Consider the following 22705-nt stretch of genomic DNA (forward strand, 5'->3'; position numbering starts at 1 on the left):
AAGAAAGTTTTGCCTAACCAAAGGTCACGAAGATTTATTCCACTGTTTCATATTGAATTTTATAGCTTTAGCTCTATATTTAGGTCTGTGATCTATTTTGAGTTAATTTTTTGTATAATATGAGATATGGTTCCAACTTTATTCATTTATGTTTAGCTCTCTACTTGTCATAGCACCTTTTGTTGAGAAGACTGTCCTTGGCCTGATTGTCTTGACCTCCTTTTTTGAATATTAGTTGACCATAAATGTAAAGGGTTATTTCTGGGCTTTCAGTTCTATTCCATTGCAGTACTATTCTGATTACTATCACTTTGTGTGGTAGGTTGAAATTAGGAAATGTGAGTCCTCCAATTTTGTTTTTCTTTTTCAAGATTATGTTCTTTGGTGGCCTGGGTAGCTCATTTGGTAGCACATGGGATTCTTGATCTCATAGTTTTGATTTGAGCCCCATGTTGGGTGTAGAGATTACTTTAAAAAAAAAAAAAAAGAGGGCTTCTGGGTGGCTTAGTCATTAAGTGTCTGCCTTTGGCTCAGGTCGTGATTCCAGGGTCCTAGAATCGAGTCCTGTATCAGGCTCCCTTCTCCGCAGGAAGCCTGCTTCTCCTTCTCCTGCTCCCCCTGCTTATATTCCCTCCCTCACTGTCTCTCTCTCTGTCAAATAAACAAAATCTAAATTAAAATAAATTTTTTTTGTTGTTTATTTCAGGTCCCTTGCATTTCCATATGAATTTTAGGATCAGATTGTCATTGCCTTCAAAAAAGCCAGCAAGGATTTTCATAGGGATTACACTGAATCTGTAGGTCAATTTTGAGAGTGTTACCAGCTTAGCAATATTAAATCTTTCAGTCCATGAACATGGGACATCTTTCCCCTTATTTAATAATAAGTTCTTTAATTTCTATCAGCGATTATTTATAATTTTTAATATATAAGCTTTACAGGTTTTTAAATCCTATTCTAGGGGCGCCTGGGTGGCTCAGTGGGTTAAAGCCTCTGCTTTTGTCTCAGGTCATGGTCCCAGGGTCCTGGGATCAAGCCCCACATCGGGCTCCGCTCGGTAGGGAGCCTGCTTCCCTCTCTCTCTGCCTGCTTCTTTGCCTACTTGTGATCTCTGTCTGTCAAATAAATAAAATCTTTAAAAAAAAATCCTATTCTATTATACTTCCTTGTTAAAATTATACCTAAGTATTGTATTATTTTTGTTACTACTGTAAATGGACTTTTCCCCTTAATTTTACATTTGGAATATTCATTACCTGTGTATAGAAATATAATCAATTTTTGTATGTTGACCTTGTATTTTGCAACCTTGCTGAACTTGTTTATTAGTTTTTAGTGGATTCCTTAGGAATTTCTATATATAAGATCATGTCATCTACAAATAGAAAAAAATATTGGGGGATGCCTGGGTGGCTCAGTCATTGCATGTCTGCCTTCAGCTCAGGTCATGACCCCAGGTCCTGGGTTCAAGTCCTGCATTGGGCTCCCTGCTTGGTGGGAAGCCTGCTTCTCCTTCTCCCACTCCCCCTACTTGTGTTCCCTCTCTTGCTGTGTCTCCTTCTATCAAATAAGTAAATAAAATCTTTAAATTTTTTTTTTTGTTTTTGAAGATTGATTTATTTATTAGAGAGAGAGCGAGAGAGCGAGTGAGCAAGTGAGCATGAGTGGGGCGAGGGGCAGAGGGAGAGGAAGAGAGAATCCTCAAGCAGATTCCCTGCTGAACAAGGGGCCTAACTTGGGGCTGGATCCCAGGACCTTGAGATCATGACCTGAGCTGAAATCAAGGGTTGGCTACTCAACCAACTGAGCTACGCAGCTGCCTCTGCAAGTAGTAAAGTTTTACTTCTCTTCCACACTGAATGCCTTTTCTTTCTTTTTATTGTCTCACTGCCCTAAGTTTTTTCCTTCTGTTCCTCAGACTGGATATTCTTTTCATTTGTTGTTTTAAAGTTTTTATTTATTTATTTAAGTAATCTTTACATCCAGTGTGCAGCTGGAACTTACAACCCCAAGATAAAGGGTTTGCTTGTTCTTCTGAGTGAGCCAGCCAGGTGCCTGCAGACTAGATATTCTTTTTTTTTAAGATTTTATTTATTTATTTGACAGATAGAGATCATATTAGGCAGAAAGATAGGCAAAGAGAGGGAAGCAGACTCCCCACTGGGCAGAGAGCCTGATGCAGGGCTTGATCCCAGGACCCCGAGATCATGACCTGAGCCGAAGGCAGAGGCTTAACCCATTGAGCCACCCAGGTGTCCCCAGACTGGATATTCTTAATTGACTTAACTTCAAGTTTGTTGGTTCTTTCTTCTGCCTGCTCATATCTTGTATCAAACCCCTCTACTTATGTTTTTCATTTTTGTTATTGTACTTTCCAAATCCAGAATTTTTATTTGGTTCCTTTTTGTAATTTCTATCTTTCTATTAATATTCTAATTCTGAAATGTTACACTTTTCTTTTAATTGTTTAATCATAGTTTCCTTTTTTGATCTTATTTAAATTGGCTGTCTAGGATTCCTAACTGAGTTTCTGTTGATTGCCATTTTTCCAGCTATACATTTCACTTCATGGTAATGTTACAGTGTTTCATATGTAGTATAAGAACTTTACAATAGTATACTTCTTTTTCTCCCCTTCTGGCCATTGCCCTGTTCTGGGTATACACTTTACTTGTGTGTGTGTGTGTGTGTGTGTGTGTGTGTGTGTATTTTGAAGATTTATTTATTTTATACACACATATATGTATATACACACATATACACATGCATTTATATACTTATATATATATATAAATTACAGTATAAAATTATTGCTCTGAATAGTTTATAATTTTGAAAAAATATTTAAATAATGAGTAAAAAAAGATTTTTATGATTACCCACATTGTAACCATTTTTGATGCTCTTCATTCATTTGTGCATATCCAGATTTCCATCTATTACCATATTTATTCATCCTGAAGGACTTGCACAGGTCTTCTGTTGGTGATTTTTAGCTTTTGTATGCATGAAAAAGTCTTTATTTTGCCTTCATTTTTGAAAGATATTTTCTGTGAGTATAGAATTTGTGGTTGACAGTGTTTTTCTTTCAGTCTTTTAAGAGTCTTCTGATTTGAATAGTTTCCATTGAGAATTCTGTTATTGTCTTCGTCTTTGTTCCTCTATATGTAATATATCCTTCTTCCTGGCTGCTTTTAAATTTACTCTGTATTACTGTAATATTAGTGTTAGGTTGTTTGGTAATGGCGTGTCTTGGTTTGTTTTTTTCAGCTTGTTGGATCTTTGTATTTATAGTTTTATTATAATTTAGAAACTTGGAAATTATTATTTCTTTAAATATTTTTCCCCCATCTCTTCTTCAGAAATTCCAGTGACACCTATTAGGTAATTGGAATTTGTCCCGCACAGTTCATGGATGCTTTGTTCATTTTATTTTAGTGGTTTTTTTTTTTTTTAAATTTCTGTGTTTTATTTTGGTTGACTTCTTTGCTGTGTTTGCATATTTTCTCACCCCATTTGTTCTGTTGCAGTTTTTAATCTTCTACTAGTCATACATAGTGTTTTTTTATCTCTACCATTTTGGAGATTTTTTTTACTTCTTCTCTGGTCATGCTTCCTTTAGATTTTTACACATACGGAATATAGTTGTAATAAATTTTTAAATGCTGGCTCTTTACTTATTTTATAAGCTATCACTTCCAGTCATTTGTTTTAATTTTTCATTGTGAAATAAGTATAATTTATAGGAAGTTGCCAAAAAAATGTACAGCAATTTTCCATTCCATGTGCCTTTCACCCAATTTCTCCCAATTATGTCAGCTTGTGTAACTATAGTACCATGTAAAAACCAGGAAATTAATATTATTACAATCCATAGAGTCTATTCAGATTTGACAATTGTACATGTACTCCTTTCTGTGCATGGGTATACGTGTTGGGGGAGTTCTGTGGAATTTTAATGTATATCCACAGCCACCATCAAGATACAGAACAGTTCCATTCCCATAAGAATTCTTCCTGTTGCCCTTTAATAACAACGTCCACCTACCTCCACCCCATTCATAAACCTATAACCATGGCTTTACCAGTCTGTTCTCCAGTTTTTTAATCTACCATGTCATAATGTTAATTAAATGGAATCATACCATGTATAACCATTGAGATTGACTTTTTCTCCCACTCAGCATAATTCCCTTGAGGTCCATCCAAATTACTGCACGTGTCAATAGTTTGTATCCTTTCATTGCTGAGTAGTAGTCTGGTGTGGTTGTTCTAATTTTGTTTATGCATTCATTTTTTTTTTTTTTTAAAGATTTTATTTATTTATTCGACAGAGATTGATCACAGGTAGATAGAGAGGCAGGCAGAGAGAGAGAGGGAACCAGGCTCCCTGCTGAGCAGAGAGCCCATTGCGGGGCTCAATCCCAGGACCCTGAGATCATGACCTGAGCTGAAGGCAGCGGCTTAACCCACTGAGCCACCCAGGCGCCCCTACGCATTCACTTTTTGAGGGACTTCCATGTTGGTTCCAATTTTTGGCCATTGTGAATAAAGCTGCTATGAACATTTTTGTTCAGGTTTTTCTGTAAATGTAAGTTTTTAGTTGTATGGGATAAATGCCCAAGAGTAATTACATAAATCTGCCAAACTAGATAAAGGGGCTATACCATTTTTACATTACCATCACTTATATATGAGTGATCCATGTTTTCTGAATTCTTGTCAATACTTGGCATTGTCAGTATTTTTTATTTTATTTCATTCTTTTTATTTATTTATTTATTTGAGAGAGAGGGAGACAGAGAGGGAAAGTGCATGTGTGCACACGTGAGTGTCGGGGAAGGGCAGAGGGAAAGTCTTCAAGTAGACTCCTCCTGAGCGTGGAGCCTGATGCAGGGCTTGATCTCATGACCCATGCCACCTATGAGAAAGATCATGACCTGAGCTGAAAGCAAGAGTCAGATGCTTAACAGACTGAGTTACCTAGGTGCACCAGTATTTTTTATTTTAGCCATTATGGTAGATATATAGAGATAATTTATCTGTTTTGCATTTCCCTAATGGCTAATGATTTTGAACGTTTGCTTATGTCTTTTGCCCATTTCCTTTTTTTTTTTTTTTTTTTTAAGATTTTATTTATTTATTTGACAGAGAAAGACAGTGAGAGAGGGAACACAAGCAGGGAGAGTGGGAAAGGGTGAAGCAGGCTTTCTGCCAAACAGGGAGCCTGATGTGGGGCTTGATCCCAGGACTCTGGGATCATGTAACAACTGAGCTACCCAGACGTCCCTCTTTTGCCCATTGCCTAATGGTTTCTTTGAGTTTTGAGAGTTGCTTATATATCTAGGTACAATTCCTTTCTTAGATACGGTTTACAAATATTTTCCCCAGGAGTATACTCTCTTCTGTGAACTCTAGACTCTTTTGCTTTCTCAGATTTTCACTCCTGTGTTCTCCACTCAGGGAGCATGTTGGATTCGGCCTAGGTTTCTCCTGGACTTCTCCCTCTCACCTTTTTTTTTTTTTTTTTGACATTACTTGGAAGCAGTGTCTAGGCATTAAGCTTGGGTAATGTTAAGACTTACCTTATTTGTTTCCCATCTCTCAGGAATCCCTATTGGTTATTGCCTGATGTCCAATGTCTTAAAAACCATGGTTTTACCCATTTTGTCTGGTTTTTTTAGTTGTTTCTGCCAGGAAGATAATATGATCTCTCTTACCTCATGTTAGTCAGAAATCAAATCTCCCTTGCCCCCTCCACTGCTGAAGTTTTCAATAACATTAGGAACAGCCATTGTTAATAACTACTGTCCAATAATTCCTTCCTGAATTGAGTTCTTTGTTGTTTTCTTTTTTTTAATAAAGATTTTATTTGTCAGAGAGAGCACACTCATGCACAAGCAGGGGGAGTGGCAGGCAGAGGGAGAAGCAGGCTCCCAGCTGAGCAAGGAACCTGATGCTGGACTCGATCCTCCAGCACCCTGGAATCATGACCTGAGCCAAAGGCAGACGCTCAACCAACTGAGCCACCCAGTTGTCCTCTTCCTCCGGTTCTTAAACAGAAAAGGAGTGGGAGTAGAGGCTAAATATAACTCAGACAAAAAGATACTTCTAATGTTGGGTGTCAGTTGAAGCCCAGCTACTTTCAAAAGTTTGCAAATCAATCAGATACAGGCTTAGAGCTAGAAATAGGTTAGCTACCATAGCACAAGATGATGGTGTGAAAAGATTTTAGTGACAGCTTGTGTGTGATAATATATCCTTTCTTGTTCAGTGTTCTCGGATGTAATGCTAGATTCTGGCTTTCATATGCCTTTTCTCTATTCTTATCCATATAGTCCTTTTATCAAAAGAATGGCTATATTTATAAAATCACATTTTTCTGTATTTAAAGGGTAGAGTTGACCATTTAAAGCAGACTTTCCAGCCTAAGTGCATCTTGCTAGGTAATTCTTTAATTTTTTTTATTAGTTTTGGAGCTTATATCAGCATTTATGATGATTTGATAAACATATGCTAGGATTTCTTAAAGATTATCTGTATATTGCAAAACTGTAGTTGTCTATGTAAAAATTCAGAGAGATGGAGTATTGTATAGGACCATGTAGTTATCAAACACTTGAAGAAAATATTTCTTTGGAGTTATTTTGTGAAATTAGGACATATTTCAGTAATTGGGTGACTTTGAGCTCTGGGAATCTGGTAGAGCCACGTTTGGGATAGAGTGGCTCCTGCTTACGCCATTCTTAATCAGGAAAGATTTATTTCTATTTCCAGTCTATCACTTCTGCTGATGAACAAAGGGCATAGTTTGTTACATTAGTCAGCTATTTTAAAAAATTTTTTAATTAAAAACAATGTTTTTAAAAGGTTTGGGGTATCTGGGTGGTTCACTTGGTTAAGCAACTGCCTTCGGCTCAGGTCATGATCCTGGAGTCCCAGGATGGAGTCCCATAACAGGCTCCCTGCTCAGCAGGGAGTCTGCTTCTTCCTCTGACTACCGCCCCCCATGCTCTCTCTCCCTCATTCTCTCTCGCTCTCAATAAATAAAATCTTTAAAAGATTTTTTAAAAAAGATTTTATTTATTTATTTGTCAGAGAGAGACAACAGCGAGAGAGGGAACAGAAGCAGGGTGAGTGGGAGAGGGAGCAACTCCCTGCTAAGCAGGGAGTCTGATTTGGGGCTCAATCTTGGGACCCTGGGATCATGACCTGAGCAGATGCTTAATGACTGAGTCACCCAGGTGCCCCTAGTCAGCAAATTTTTCTTTTTAAGGTTTTATTTATTTATTTGACAGAAAGAGATCAAAAGTGGGCAGAGAGCAGGCAGAGAGAGAAGCAGGCTCCCTGCTGAGCAGAGTCTGATGCGGGGCTCGATCCCAGGACCCTATGATCATGACCTGATCTGAAGGCAGCGGCTTAACCCACTGAGCCACCCAGGTGCCCCTATTTTATTTTATTTTTTTTATCATTTTATTACTATTATTTTTAAGGATTTTATTTATTTTTGAAGATTTTATTTATTTATTTAAAAAAATATTTTATTTTATTTATTTGACAGATCACAAGTAGGCAGAGAGGCAGGCAGAGAGAGAGGAGGAAGCAGGCTTCCCACAGAGCGGAGAGCCTGATGTGGGGCTCGATCCCAGGACCCTGTGATCACAACCTGAGCTGAAGGCAGAGGCTTTAACCCACTGAGCCACCCAGGTGCCCCAACGATTTTATTTTTGAGTAATCTCTGCACCCAACATGAGGGTCAGGCTCCCAACCCCAAGGTTAAGAGTTGCATGCCCTACCAGTTGTACCAGCCAGGTGCCCCAAATGCTGTTGGTATTTTGATAGGGATTGGATTAAATGTGTAGATTTCTTTGGGTAGTATATATTTTAACAGTGTTTGTTTTTCCAGTTCATGAGCTTCTTTGTATTGTCTTGAATTTCTTTCATCAGTGTTTTATAGATTTCAGAGTACAGGTCTTCTACCTTTTGTGTTAGGTTTATTCCTAGATATCTTGTTATTTTTGGTGCAATTGTTGTTTTTTTTTTTTAAGATTTTATTTATTTATTTGACAGAGATCACAAGTAGGCAGAGAGGCAGAAAGAGAGTGAGAGGGAAGCAGGCTCCCTGCTGAGCAGAGAGCCCGATGCGGGACTCGATCCCAGGACCCTGAGATCATGACCTGAGCCGAAGGCAGCGGCTTAACCCACTGAGCCACCCAGGTGCCCCTTTTTGGTGCAATTGTAAATGGAATTATTTTCTTAATTTCTCTTTCTGCTGCTTCATTATTTGTATATAGAAATGCAACAGATTTCTGCACATTGATTTTTGTATCCTGTTCCTTAACTGAATTCATTTATCAGCTCTAGCAATATATTGGTGGAGTCTTTTGGATTTTCTCTATATAGTATCATGTCACTTGCAAATAGTAAAAGTTTTTACTTCTTCCTTACCAGTTTGGATGCCTTTATTTTTGTTGCCTGATTGTTGTGGCTAGGACTTCAGCACTATGTTGAATAAAAGTGGGAAGAGTAGATACCCTTGTCTTGTTCCTGATCCTAGGCAAAAGGCTGTCAGATTTTCCACATTGAGGATGATGCTAGCTGTCTGTTTTTCTTATATGGTCTATATTATGTTGGGGTACATTCCTTTTGAATCTAGTTGGTTGAGTGTTTTTATCATGAATGGCTGTTGTACTTTGTCAAATGCTTTTCCATGTCTATTGAAGTGATCATATAGTTCTTTCTCTTACTGATATGATGTATTGTGTTGATTGATTTATAAAAATTGAACAACCTTGCAACCCAGGAATAAATCCCATTTGATTGTGGTGAATGATGTTTTTAATGTATTGTTAGATTTGATTTGCTAGTATTTTGTTGAGGATTTTTGCATCTGTGTTCATCAGAGATAATGGCCTGTAGTTCTCTTTCTTTGTGCTGTCTTTGTCTGGTTTTGGTATTAGAGCATGCTGGCCTCATAGAATGAATTTGGAAGTTTTCCTTCCTCTTCTATTTTTTTGGATAGTTTGACAAGAATAGATATTAAATCTTCTTTAAATGTTTGGTAGAATTTTCTGTGAAGCCATCTGGTCCTGGACTTTTGTTTGTTGAGAGTTTGTTGATAGTGATTGAGTTCCTTTGCTGGTAGTTGGTCTGTTCAAATTTTCTATTTCTTCCTGTTTCGGTTTTGGTAGGTTATATGTTTCTAGGAATTTATCTATTTCTTCTAGGTTTTCCAATTTGTTGGTATATAGTTTTTCATAATTTTCTCTTATAATTGTCTGTATTTCTGTGGTGTGTTTGTTGTTATTTCTCCTCCCATTTGAGTTGTATTTATTTGGTTCCTTCCTCTTTTTCTTGATAAGTCTGGCTAGTGGTTTATCAGTTTTATTGATTTTTTCCAAAGAATCAGCTCCTGGTTTCATTGATCTGTTTTTATTTAGTTAGTTTCTATATGATTTATTTCTGCTCTGATATATTTATAATTTCCTTCCTTCTGCTGGTTTTAGGGTTTGTTTGTTTGTTGTTCTAGGTCCTTTAGGTGTAAGTTAAGTTGAGATTTTACTTCTTGAAGTGGGCCTGTATTGCTATAAACTTCCCTTTTAGAACTGCTTTTGCTGTGTTGCAAGGTTTTTGAATCATTGTGTTTTTGTTTTCATTTGTTTCCACGTACTTTTTAAAATTTCTTCTTTTATTGGCCCATTCACTGTTTATTTTTTATTTATTTATTTTTTAAAGACTTTATTTATTTATTTGACAGAGAGTGAGAGAGGGAGTACAAGCAGGGGGAGTGGGAGAGGGAGAAGCAAGGTTCCCACAGAGCTGGGAGGCTGGCACAGGGCTCGATCCCATGTCCCTGGGATCATGACCTGGGCTGAAGGCAGATACTTAACAACTGAGCCACCCAGGTGCCCCTCATTCATTGTTTAGTAGTTACTTGATCTCCATATATTTGTGGTATTTACATATTTTTTGTGTGGTTGACTCCTAGTTTCATAGTGTGGTCAGAAAAGATGCATGACATAACTTTGATCTTTTTGAATTTGTTGAAGCTTTTTTTGTGACCTAATATGTGATCTATTCTGGAGAATGTTCCATGCGCACTTGAAAAGAATGTATATTCTGCTGTTTAAGGATGGAATGTTCTTTTTTTTTTTTTTTAAACTTTTTAAGAATTTCCTTAAGTAATCTCTACAGCCAGGGTGGGGCTCAGACTCACAACCCTAAGATCAACAGTCCCATGCTTTATGGACTGAGCCAGCCAGGTGCCCCTAGGATGGAATGGTCTGAATATACGTGTTAAATCCATGTGGTCCAGTGTGTCATTCAAAACCATTGTTTCCTTCTGGATTTTCTGTTTAGATGATCTGTCCATTGATGTACATGGGGTATTACTATTACTGTATTATTATCAATTAGTTCCTTTATGTTTGTTAACTATTTTAATGTATTTGGGTACTTACTTCCATGTTGGATGCATAAATATTTACAGTTGTTACATGTTCTTATTGGATTGTTCCCTTTATTATTGTATAGTGTCCTTTTAAAAAAGATTTTATTTATTTATTTATTAGAGAGAGCTTGAGCAGAGGGAGAGGGGGAGAATCAAAAGCAGACTCTGCTGTGGAACCTGATGCTGGGCTTGATCTCAAGATCCTGAGATCATGACCTAAGCTGAAATCAAGAGTCAGACACTCAAATGACTGAGCTATCCAGGTGCCCCTATTAGTGTCCTTTGTCTCTTGTTACATTCTTTGTTTTAAAGTCTATTTTGATACAAATATTGCTACTCTGGTTTTCTTTTGAAAACCATTTATCATGTTTCTCCATCTCCTCAGTTTCAATCTGCAGGTGTCTTTAGATGTAAAATGAGTCTCTTACAGGCAGTATATAGATGGCTCTTTTTTTTTTTTAAATCCTTTTTGTCACTCTGTATCTTTGACTAGAGTATTTAATCCTTTTACATTTAAAGTAATTATAGATATGTATTTATTGTTATTACTTGTTCTGTGGTTGTTTCTGCAGATTTCCTGATTCTTTTCTTCTTTCATGGTTTGCTGGTTTTCTTTAGTGATATACTTGGATTACTTTCTCTATTCTTTGCATATTTATGAGTGGTTTTTGATTTGTGATTACCATTGTGTTTATGTATAACATCTTCTGCATATACTAGTCTATATTAAATTGAAGGTTAAGTTTGAATATATTCCTTACTCCTTCCCATATTGTAGGTATATGGTATCATATTTTATATCCTTTTATTTTGTCAGTTCCTTGACTGATTTTTAGAGAAATATTAATTTTTACTGTTTTTGTGTTTCCTAACTTCATACTGTCACTTTTTTTTCTTTTTTTAATATGGAACGCTTCACGAATTTGCGTGTCATCCTTGTGCAGGGGCCATGCTAATCTTCTCTGTATCATTCCAATTTTAATATATGTGCTGCCGAAGCGAGCACTCATACTGTCACTTTTGATATTTCCTTTAAACTCAGAGTCCCCTTTAATATTTCTTATAGGGGTGGTTTGGTGGTGATGAACTTCTTTTTTCTTTTTTAAGGATTTTATTTATTTATTTAACAGAGGGAGACACAGTGAGAGAGGAAGCAGAAGCAGTGGGGAGAGGGAGAAGTAGGCTTCCCACTGAGCAGGGAGCCCAGAGCTGGGTTTGATCCCAGGACTCTGGGATATTGACCTGAGCTGAAGCCAGAAGCTTAATGACTGAGCCACCCAGGCACCCTCTTTTGTTTTTGTTTGTCTGATAATGGGGTTTCCTTTATGTGTAACTATCTATTTTTGTCTTACTGCCTTTTTTAAAAAAAAAAAAAGATTTTATTTATTTATTTATTTATTTATTTATTTATTTAACAGAGAGAGAGAAAGACAGTGAGAGAGGGAATATAAGCAGGGGAAGTGGGAGAGGGAGAGCAAGAAGCCCAATGCAGGGCTTGATCCCAGCACCCTGGGATCATGACTTAAGCTGAATGAAGGTAAGGCTTTAACCCTCTGAGCTACCCAGGCACAATAAGAACAATTTTTTTTAAAATATTTTATTTATTTTTTAGACAGAGATTATAAGTAGGCAGAGAGGCAGTCAGAGAGAGGAGGAAGCAGGCTCCCTGCTGAGCAGAGAGCCTGATGCAGGACTTGATCCCAGGACCCTGAGATCATGACCTGAGCCAAAGGCAGAGGCTTTAACCCACTCAGCCACCCAGGTGCCCAACAATGATTTTTATAAGAAGAGGTCTTATAGTGCCCAGCAGTGTAGTATCCCCTGTTCACCAGGGCCTGGTGCTTCTGACAGTGTCTCCAATGTGTGCTTTGTGCACTTTGCTGTCGTGTCCTGGCTGCTTTATCTTATCCTTCAGGCCAGTTGTCTACAGAGGCTCTCTTTGCCTTTTGTGGGGAGTGGTTGGTTCCTGGTCTGAATGTGGCTTGTTTTAACTAGGTATGTTCTGGTCTGCTTGTAAAATGAGTCTTGTTGCCACCACCACTGGAACTAAGGCCTCATAAATCTCCCTGGTCAGGAGATGAAGTGTTGGCAGGAGTTTGGGTTGGTTTTCTGGGGGAGAGGGCTTGTCAAGCTGGGACTGAGCCAAGTGTGACTGGGAAAGGTGGTTCCACCAGAGTGTAGGGAGTGGGGCTTGGCATAAGCAAGTTAGGGAGCAGGTGTCCATGCGGGGCTGGTTCCTGCAGGTGTCCTTGTGCCTATGCTGAGGGGTTGGGGAGGGAAGTGTCATCGGCCAGTTCTTTCGTTCTCCGTAAATGCTACTTCTCTGGGACATGCTCTGAGATGAGCAAGTAACCTACCCACTGTGTCTCCCTTGCCCTCTTCAGATCACTGTTTGTATGTTGTATGTCCATACAACATGTTTGCCCTGCCTTTTCTCCAAGAGTAGCCCCAGTGTCCTCTGAGCTCTATTAGAGCCAAGAACACTGGCCTTTAAAACTCTAGGCTTTAAGCCCCACCGGTTGCCAAAAGGCATGAAATTTTGCCCCTTTCACTTTCCATGCCATTTGCTAGGGGAATTTGTTTTCTGCTCTGTGTTAGTTTATCTCTTGCCTGTCTCCGCAATGGCACCTCCCTCCCCACTGCAGCAACTACAGTCTATTTCTCTCTGAAGCCACATATCCTTACTTCCGACCTTCTTCAGTGTGTCCTCTTCTTTACCTTTGGTTGTGGGGTTTGTTCTGCCAATCTTCAGATCAATTTCTGGGTTATTTAGGATGATATGATAGTTCTCTAGTTGTATTCCTGGGTCAAGGTAGCCTAGGATTCTCCTACTCTGCCACTGTCTTCCCCTCATTTCCACACTTACCATGTTTTAAACTGAACTTTATTTTCTTTCTGTCCGGACTTGCATACTAGTTTCTCCTTCAGGATTCTGATTTCAGTGGTAGAAATATCTACCCCAGTTCTCAAACTTTCTGGTGTCAGAATTTCTTCACACTCTTAAGAATTATTGAGGCCTCCAAAAGAAGAGCTTTTGTTTATGTGGATTATATCTATCAGTATCAGTGTATTAGAAATTAAAACTGAGAAATTTAAAAACATTTATTAATTTTAAAATGATAATCTATTACATGTGCAAGTTTTTAATGAAATGAATTCTTCAAAATAGTTAACAATAGAATTTAGTGGGAATGTGTCATGTTTTTCATTTATACAAATCTAATTTAATAGAACAGGGGTTAATAGAACAGAGACAAATTCTCATATCTGCCTTTTCATTCAGTTGGTTGTGATATAACATGTTACATAGTTTTGGAAAATACTATCATATACCTGTGAGAGCATGAGAGTGAAAAGGGCAAACAAGGGCCTATTACTATATATTACATTTCATTTCATATATATAATATGTACCTAATGTTAATTCGTATATAATATATGTGAATATATATGTTAAGTATTATTATAAAAGTGGTTTTGATCTTGTAGAAAAAAACCTTATAGATTCCCAGGCATATCAGGACCCACTTTGAGAAGCTGCTTTTCTATCCAGTCACTTGGATATCTTCCTCTTTTTTTTTTTTTTAAAAGATTTTATTTATTTATTTGTCAGAGAGAGCGAGAGCGAGCACAGGCAGACAGAGTGGCAGGCAGAGACAGAGAGAGAAGCAGGCTCAAGGAGCCTGATGCGGGGCTTGATCCCAGGACCCTGGGATCATGACCTGAGCCGAAGGCAGAGGCTTTAACCCACTGAGCCACCCAGGCGCCCCATCTTCCTCTTTTAATCATCATACACATCTCATATGTCACTAAGTCTTAATGATTCTACCTCCTAATGCCTCTAGGGTCCCAGTCCCTTTATTCTGTGGTTAGAATTCTCATCTCATCTTTTTCCTAGGTGTTGTGTCTGCCTCTATTTTATCTGTGTTCTAAGCCATCCACTTTGTAGCAAAAGTAATGTTTCTAAAATAGAAATATGATGATGTAACTCATTTTTGAAAATCCTTTACAAGTTTCTCATAGTTTTAGTTAGTATGCAAGATGTTTTATGATCCTGTTTCCACTCATCTCTAGCTTTTTCTCACTCACTTTTCTGTGAGTGCCTTACATTCTTGCTTTCTTTATGTAATACTTTTCTGTTCTGAGAAAGCATCAGAGTGATCCATATGTCTCTGTTAATGATACTATTGTTTGTTGGGTTCACACTGTGTTCCTGGCACTGTGTTCTAAGTACTTGATTATATTATCTCATTTAATCTTCACAGCCTTCTAAGAAAAGTGTTGTGATCATTCCATTTTATAGATAAGGAAACTGAGTTTTAGAGAGGTTAAGTAACTTTCCTCTTATCCACTTGGGGAATATGGAAGCTTGGTCTGTTTTTCCACTTTTCTGTTTGGCTACCTACTATTTGTCCGAAAAGATTAAGTTTCTTCTGGTATGATCTACATCTCCGCTCCCTTTATTCCCTCTTAACCTTGTTAGCAGCTCTAGCTAGCACTTAACATAATAATGTAATAATGTAATTTACCTGTTTGTTTCCTGTACCATTGCTTTTTCTGGTAGGTGCAGAAAGGGAACTTCATTCCCCTGGCACAAGAATCTTAGATTGCATCCTACCATATTTGTCTGTAAGGAGAAAATGCATATTGAGGACCTTAAAACCTAACGTCACTCTGGGCCTGCTTAGTCTATAGCAGGTCCCGCAGTTTCAGAGGAACTATAAAAAACAGATAATATTATTTCTATATTAATTCTTCCAAGTTTTTTTAAAGAGGGGTAGGGCAGAGGGAGGAGAGAGAGAATCCCACATAGGCTCTGAGCAGAGCCTGACATTGGGCTCGATCTCAAAACCCTGAGATCATGACCTGAGCCTAAATCGGGAGTTGGACTCTTAACTGATTGAGCCACCCAGGCACCCCAATTCCTCCAAGTTTTAAAATAGTGACCCCAGTCTTCTTATATTTAGTTTAGAAAAAACTAAATAACAACAACATAAATGATAGCTAACATTTATTTAAATGCTTTCTATGTGTCTAAGCATTTTACCTGTATATTAACTCATTTAGTCTTTATAACCCCATTAGATAGTTACTGTTACCTTTGTTTTGCAGATAAGGGAAACTGAGGCACCAAGAGATTAAGTAACTTGCCCAAGATCACACAGCTTGTAAGTGGCAGAGCTGGGAATTCAGTCTCTAAAAACTAACCGTATAAAATACTGAATTTTCTTTGTCTAAGATCCCATAGTTGTATTCTTTGTTAGGGCAAAGGTAAGTGAGGATTAGAGGTAAAGTTACACGGCACAACTCTGGTGTGGTGATCTTATAGAATAAGATGACTTTAGTGTAGGTTGGTTTTTTTAAGTGTATTTTTTTTTTTTTTCAAAACAATATCTGTTTGGTTCAAATGAAAGGATCTTTCGTGTAATCTTTATTACAAAATCGTCACAGTTCTGAGCTTCCAGCCCAGTTAATCCTGTTTCCCAGTGAATAACAGCAACAAAAAGTTTTGTATTTTATTAGACACTTAGGAAGTTGATAATTTTTCTTCTCCCAGAAAGTTACATTAGTTAACTCCAGAATCCCGTTTTATTTATTAGACACATTTGAACTTTATCTTTTTGGTGGATTTGTTTGCCCTTATCTCTTTTCTGTGTCCCTAGTCCCTTGAGCATTGCAATGGATGTTTAATTTTGAGAATCCTAATTAGCTTCAGTAGTTATATACCTTGAGGCATTTCTAGACAACCAGTACTATCAGACTTCCATGGAATCAATGACAGAAATCCCTAAAATGAGACCCACAGATAACAAATGGCTGTTCCATTGTACTTTTTCTGAAATTAGCCCTACTTTTTTGCCCATACTAGGGAGAAGAGTGATGGCAGAGCATATATAATAATAACTTCAGTTTTTCTCAGATTTGCTGTTCATCAGGCACCATGCAAAATTATTTTGAAAATTATTTTATCCTACTAAAATTCTATGAAGGAGATTATTTTATGGGTCAGTAAAGTGAAGTTTACACAGGTGGTTACAAATCAGATCAGGTTAAAACAAAACAAAACAAAAGCAAACTAATCAGATCACACAGCTGGTATTTGATAGGACTAGATAGGCCTGCTCCTAACAATTTCAGGGCAAGAACATGAATGGAAGCACAGTTTCTGTATATCTATATATTTAAATTGTAAGTCAAGATTTTAAAAAGTGTTAGAAAAAAATGCCCCTTATCACTTACATATATGTTTTCCTAGTGACCTAGAAGGCCAGAGTTCTTGGACTCCTCAAAGTTCTGAGACAGGATGGGATAGTGTAGGGGTACCCTCTAAGTCTAGTCTCTATCCTCCACCCTCATCATTTGTCCCCTGGCCAACGTTCAAACCATGAAATGTGTACAACAGTGGGTGTTGTCTATGGCAGGGCAGAGTTTAAGGAGATCCATTGAAGTACTTGAAAGTGGGCTCTAAACTGCTTGGGCAGGGAATTCTGGGATCCAGACCATAGTTGGGGGTGGTAGAGTCAGGGGCTTCAGGTAGTATGTCCATTTGGTCCCATGAACATCTAGCCCTAAAGGGATAGGCAGGTCAGAAGAGGGTTAGAGTGGATCTGTCTAAAATGTAAGACCCAGAGTAGTGTTTCTTTACTACAACCAAAGGTGGTACTAGCACCAGAACTCAAATCCAGGTCTATCTGACCATACTGTCTGTTGGCAACAGTAAGAAAGCCTTGATTTACAGAGAAAGGAAGTGTTGGCTTACTGTCTGGTGAGTGGAGCAGGGATGGAAAATAGCAGATTTGACCATATTATGTCATGCCTGGAGAAGTGGTTTTATGTATGTATGTATTTATTTTTAAGATTTTATTTATTTATTTATTTATTTGACAGAGAGAAAGAGATCACAAGTAGGCAGAGAGGCAGGCAGAGAGAGTGGGGGAAGCCGACTCCCTGCTCAGCAGAGAGCCCGATGCAGGGCTCGATCCCAGCACCCTGAGATCATGACCTGAGCCGAAGGCAGAGGCTTAACCCACTGAGCCACCCAGGTGCCCCTGGAGAAGTGTTTTAGGATGGACCATCTTTTTGTATGAGCCAGTCTGGAGGGTATGTGCTATGGTGAGTGCTGTGAAATGTTTAAGCCTGACGATTCACAGACCTGACGATTAACAGACCTGTACCCCTGGGGCAAATAATACATTATATGTTAATAAATGAGCCATCCTGTTTGCCTTTTGAAAATATTATTTAGTGTTTACACTTAGAAACTAGAGAATTTAAGAATTGAAAAAAACCCTTCATCTTATTACACATGCATTCTGGTCTTTGTGTAGTTTAAGTTGAATGGCATAGTTAGGAGGAGACATAGCCAATTTTTCTTCTAAAAAAAGATGAGGCATAAGCATTTTGGTCTGTAATTTATACTGAAAAAGAATTTACGTAATAGTCTGTAGTTTATACTGAAATGGTCTGTAGTTTATACTGAAAAAGAGTTTCTTCAGTCCTGTTTCACCTAGTTAGGACAGAGCAGTATATAAAAGAAGCAGATGATGGTTTATTTGGTATTTTATATCACACAGTATAGGTAGTATAGGCATCATTGTATGATCTTAAAATTTTCAGTTTTCTGAAATTGATCTCAAACATATGAAGAGACTGGCTATGGGGAAATGCAGTTCGGATATAAAATGTTATATTTTCATTACATACATTATTGAGTATTTAGAGTACATCTGGGTTCTGGTCATTCTTAGGGTCCTCAGGACACCAGTCTTAAGATTGACAGTCCAGCCACACTATTGGTCAGATCCCCTACTTGAAGCATTCTTGAGTACATTGAAACCTTCACCATCTACATGAACCTAGGATCTTGGACTGTCTTCGTCTAATTATAAACTCAGTCAATTCTGTCAGACTCAGAATTTAATTAAAATCTGGTGAGAACAGAGGTGCCTGGGTGGCTCATCAGTTGGGCATCTGTTTCAACTTGGGTCATGATCCCAAGGTGCTGGGATTGAGCTCTACATCAGGCTCCTTTCTCAGCGGGGAGTCTGCTTCTCCCTCTCCCTCTGTCCCTGCTCATGCTCTCTTGCTCATTCTTTCTCAAACAAATTAATAAAATCTTTAAAAAAATAAATAATTCTGGTGAGAACATGACCATGGCTTCTGTTTAGTTTTCAAGTTACCCTTTTCATTACAGGTGAGAATCTTGTGTTTGCATGTATTGCATGATTGGATCTGTTAAAGGTGTAAAATGAATAGAAAAATCTTTAGTGCTATGTACTCTTTTTTTTTTTTTTTTTTTTTTAAGATTTTATTTATTTACTTGTCCGAGATAGAGGGAGAGAGAGTGAGCACAGGCAGACAGAGAGGCAGGCAGAGGCAGAGGGAGAAGCAGGCTCCCTGCTGAGCAAGGAGCCCGATGTGGGACTCGATCCCAGGGTGCTGGGATCATGACCTGAGCCGAAGGCAGCTGCCCAACCAATGAGCCACCCAGGCGTCCCAGTGCTATGTACTCTTGTTACTAGAGGCATGATTAGTAAGCCAAAGTCCAAATTGATTTTATCTATTTATTTATTTATTTTAAAGATTTTATTTATTTATTTGACAGAGAGAGATCACAAGTAGGCAGAGAGGCAGGCAGAGAGAGAGGAAGGGAAGCAGGCTCCCTGCTGAGCAGAGAGCCCGATGCGGGACTCGATACCAGGACCCTGAGATCATGACCTGAGCCGAAGGCAGCGGCTTAACCCACTGAGCCACCCAGGCGCCCCCAAATTGATTTTAGACCTAGACCTTGGTGGTACAGAAGATAGAATTTTAATCTCCTTCTAATTTTTAAAAAGGATTTTATGTGTTTATTTTTTATTTGAGAGAGAGAGAGAGAGAGAGAGAAAGCATGCACGTGCGTGTGCAGGGGGAGGGGAAGAGGGAAAGGAGGAGAATCTCCAGCCGACTCCATGCTGAGCACAGAGCCTGACTTGTACTTAGTCTCATGACCCTGAGATCACGACCTGAGCCAAAACCAAGAGTCATACACTTAACTGACTGAGCCACCCAGGCACCCCTAACCTCCTTATAATTTTTTCTTAAGAACATGTCTTCCGTGTGTCATTTTGATCTGCTTTTTCTGTGATACCTACTATTGCCAAATAATGCTATTGCTTATTAGTTTTCATTACCAAATTTGCCAAATTCCTGGAAAATACTTGTTTTTTTGAAAAAGCACACTAAAATACTGGCATCCATTTTGAGTGACAGTCTCAGTAGCATTCTGTACTGCAGGGGCTTGGGAATTTGTTGACATAAATCCGTTTTCTCTGACTCCTGATTCCCCTACCTAGGTTCTGTAGCCTGTTGTCTATTTTTAAATCCTGCTGCTATGCTCTGTATGCAGCAGTTCTTTTCCTGAATTATTTATCATTGTTTGGAGCTGAATGGAGCAGTATGTTTTTCACCACTGCTCATTAGAACTTACATGTCTGTCTTCAGCTTGCCTGACAGATTTGGTTCATGATAAATCCCACTGGTCCATTCTGGGAAGGCTGCAAGGCAAGAAACAGGCCACAATCTGTGATATCCTTTAAGAGCATTCAGACTTTTGGTTATTGTTATTTTATTTTGGCAGCAGTGAGAAAGATAGCTATCCCCTGTTCTTCCTTGAGACTTTCCTTAGACCCTGCTCAGAGATTGTGTTATGCTGGGTTTTGTGATAGTGTTTATGTTTTTATGATAATTTTTGCATTTTTAGGAGAGATGAGGGAATCCCTATGAAAGGCAAGCATTAAGTCAAGATTCGGTTTCATTATAAATATAATCCATATACTTGGGGGCACTAAAAATCTCTGGTATTGGGATATGGGGCATTTGTTTATTTTGTTTGGGAATATTTCTTCTCATTGCACGTTCTCTTACCTTATAGAGGGTAGGCTTGGAAGAAAGATGGCAGAATCTAAAAGCGAGGCAATTATTTTGAATGATATTTCTTCCCTTTTCTGTTTTCTGGTATATCAGAACTAAGTTTCTCTTTTGTCTTCATCCTGTGTTTTTTTCCCCCTTGCATCCTATCTTTCATGAAAATATTTTTCATGACATTGCTGCTTTTTTTTCTCTTTGATAGATGAGCACACCACTACTTATGTATTCCTTCCATTTAAAGATGTTTTCCCTAGGGCACCTGGGTGGCTCAGTTGGTTGAGTCCCTGACTAATTTTTGGTTCAGGTTGTGATCTTGGGTGTGGGATTGAGCTCCAGGTCAGACTCCACACTGAGAGGAGGGGATTCTCTCTATCCCTCTGCCCCTCCCACTGCTCATGTACATGTTCTCTGTCTCCCTCAAATAGATAAATCTTAAAAAAAAGAAAAAAAGAATTTCACATTTGAAAAATATATATTTTCCCTTTTCACATCACTATCGGTAGAAAGGGGGTAGCTGTCAATCATTTGGGCACTGGGAAGGAAAAACCATGTTTATCCCCCAACCCTGTTGGCTATCCTGAGTTTGCTTGTACCTTTAAGAAAAAAAAAGTAATGGTATATGTTTGAGTCTTATTCTTGCACCAATGATGAAATACCTTTTTAAAAAAAAAAAAAAAAGATTTTATTTATTTATTTGTCAGAGAGAGAGAGAGAGAGAGCGCGTGCGCTCACAGGCAGGCAGAGGCGGAGAGAGAAGCAGACTCCTCACTGAGCAAGGAACCTGATGGAGGACTCGATTTCAGGACCCTGGGACCATGACCTGAGCCAGAGGCATCGGCTTAACCAACTGAGCCACCCAGGCATCCCGAAATAACTTTTTAAAAAAAGACTTTATTTATTTATTTTATAGAACTGAGAGCATGAGCAGAGGGAGGAACAGCAAGTGAGAGAGAGGGAGAGAAGTCTGCTTGAGAGCAGACTCTGCACTGGGCAGGGAGTCTGACTAAGGGCTTGATCCATGACACTGACATGACCTGGGCCAAAACCTGATACTCAGCTGAATGAGCCAACCCGGGGTCCATGAAATACTTTTACATTCTGAACCAGAACAAGGATTTTGGCTTCTGTTGCTACTTTTGGTCAGTGCTACTAGCTGAGAAACTGGCCTCTCGCTGCTCAGAGATTCCAGTTATTATCGTCATCATCCTTTCATTCCCCTGTGATAGTGGCTCTCAGTTGCATAAATCCCACATGTCTCAGCAGGATCTTAGGACGGCCCCACTCACTGATACTTCATTAAACTTGTTTCTTTGGACTGAGTCAGCCAGGTTGAACTAGACTGAGTAAATTATCTATCCCTTGTCCCTTTGCTCTCCTTCAAGTTATCGTCAGCTCTCTTTTGACCACCCTTGAAAAATCCAGCGCAAACTTAACATCGTTTAGGAAACTCTCCATGATTCAAGCTACCCAGCTCTTATTAATTTGTACTCTTAATTTTTATATTTTTGAGCTTTCTATTTTTATATATCTATTTATTTGAGGAGAGGGAGAGAGCATGCATGTGTGAAAGAGTGTGGAGGGACAGAGGGAGAGAAGAAAGAATCTCAGGTAGTCTCTTCGCTGGGCAAGAAGCCGTTGTGGGCTTGATCTCATGACCCTGAGATCATGATCCGAGCTGAAATCAAGAGTTGGGCACTTACCCAGCCTCAGCCACCCAGGCGCCCTGAGCCTTCTATTTTCAAGTTGCTGATGATTTAAAGCACAATCCCTGCATTTAAGGAGGTCTAATCTTGGAGGAAAATCAGAGATAAATGAACTTGCTTTTCTCATTATTTTGAATTTCTGTTGGTTTTTAAATTTCACATATTTATCTTTAAATTCCTGATTTCAGTTGTAAGGGCAGGAGCATTATCTTCCTTTCCTTTCTTTTTTTTTTTTTTTTTTAAGATTTTACTAATTTATTTGAGATGGAGTCCAAATGAGCAGGGATTGTGTGGGAGAGGGAGAAGCAGGCTCTTCACTGAGCAGGGAGCCTGACTCGGGCTTGATCCCAGGACCCTGTGATCATAACATGGGCCAAAGGCAAACACTTAACCAACTGAGCCACGGAGGCACCACAGTTATCTTCCTTTCTGTGAAATCTTGGGAACTGTTTCTACTGCTCTTGGCACATGGTAGGCAGCTGCCTACTTTACCACAGGGCAGATTCATTGGATAATAGGGTATCAGTGTAGGGAAAGAGGGATACTAAGTATTGGGGATTCTCTGTTTTATATATTTTAGAGTGGTAAGAATGTTAAGACTTTATAGTCTTACTTGGAATTATACTTTGGAGACTAAAATGA

The 22705-nt window shown here is 38.6% G+C and overlaps 1 protein-coding gene and 1 non-coding gene across 6 annotated transcripts in view; one reads left to right on the forward strand and one right to left on the reverse strand.

Moving 5' to 3' along the window:
* The window catches only part of R3HDM2 (R3H domain containing 2), a 163313-nt gene that overhangs the window by 47665 nt on the left and 92943 nt on the right, over positions 1-22705 (forward strand). The window lies entirely within an intron of this gene.
* LOC131839970 (U6 spliceosomal RNA) lies at positions 11351-11457 on the reverse strand. The gene has a single exon (XR_009357092.1). It is a non-coding gene; the product is annotated as a U6 spliceosomal RNA (small nuclear RNA).

This window comes from Mustela lutreola, chromosome 8 (assembly GCF_030435805.1).
Source record: "Mustela lutreola isolate mMusLut2 chromosome 8, mMusLut2.pri, whole genome shotgun sequence".
Taxonomy (NCBI): Eukaryota; Metazoa; Chordata; class Mammalia; order Carnivora; family Mustelidae; genus Mustela; species Mustela lutreola.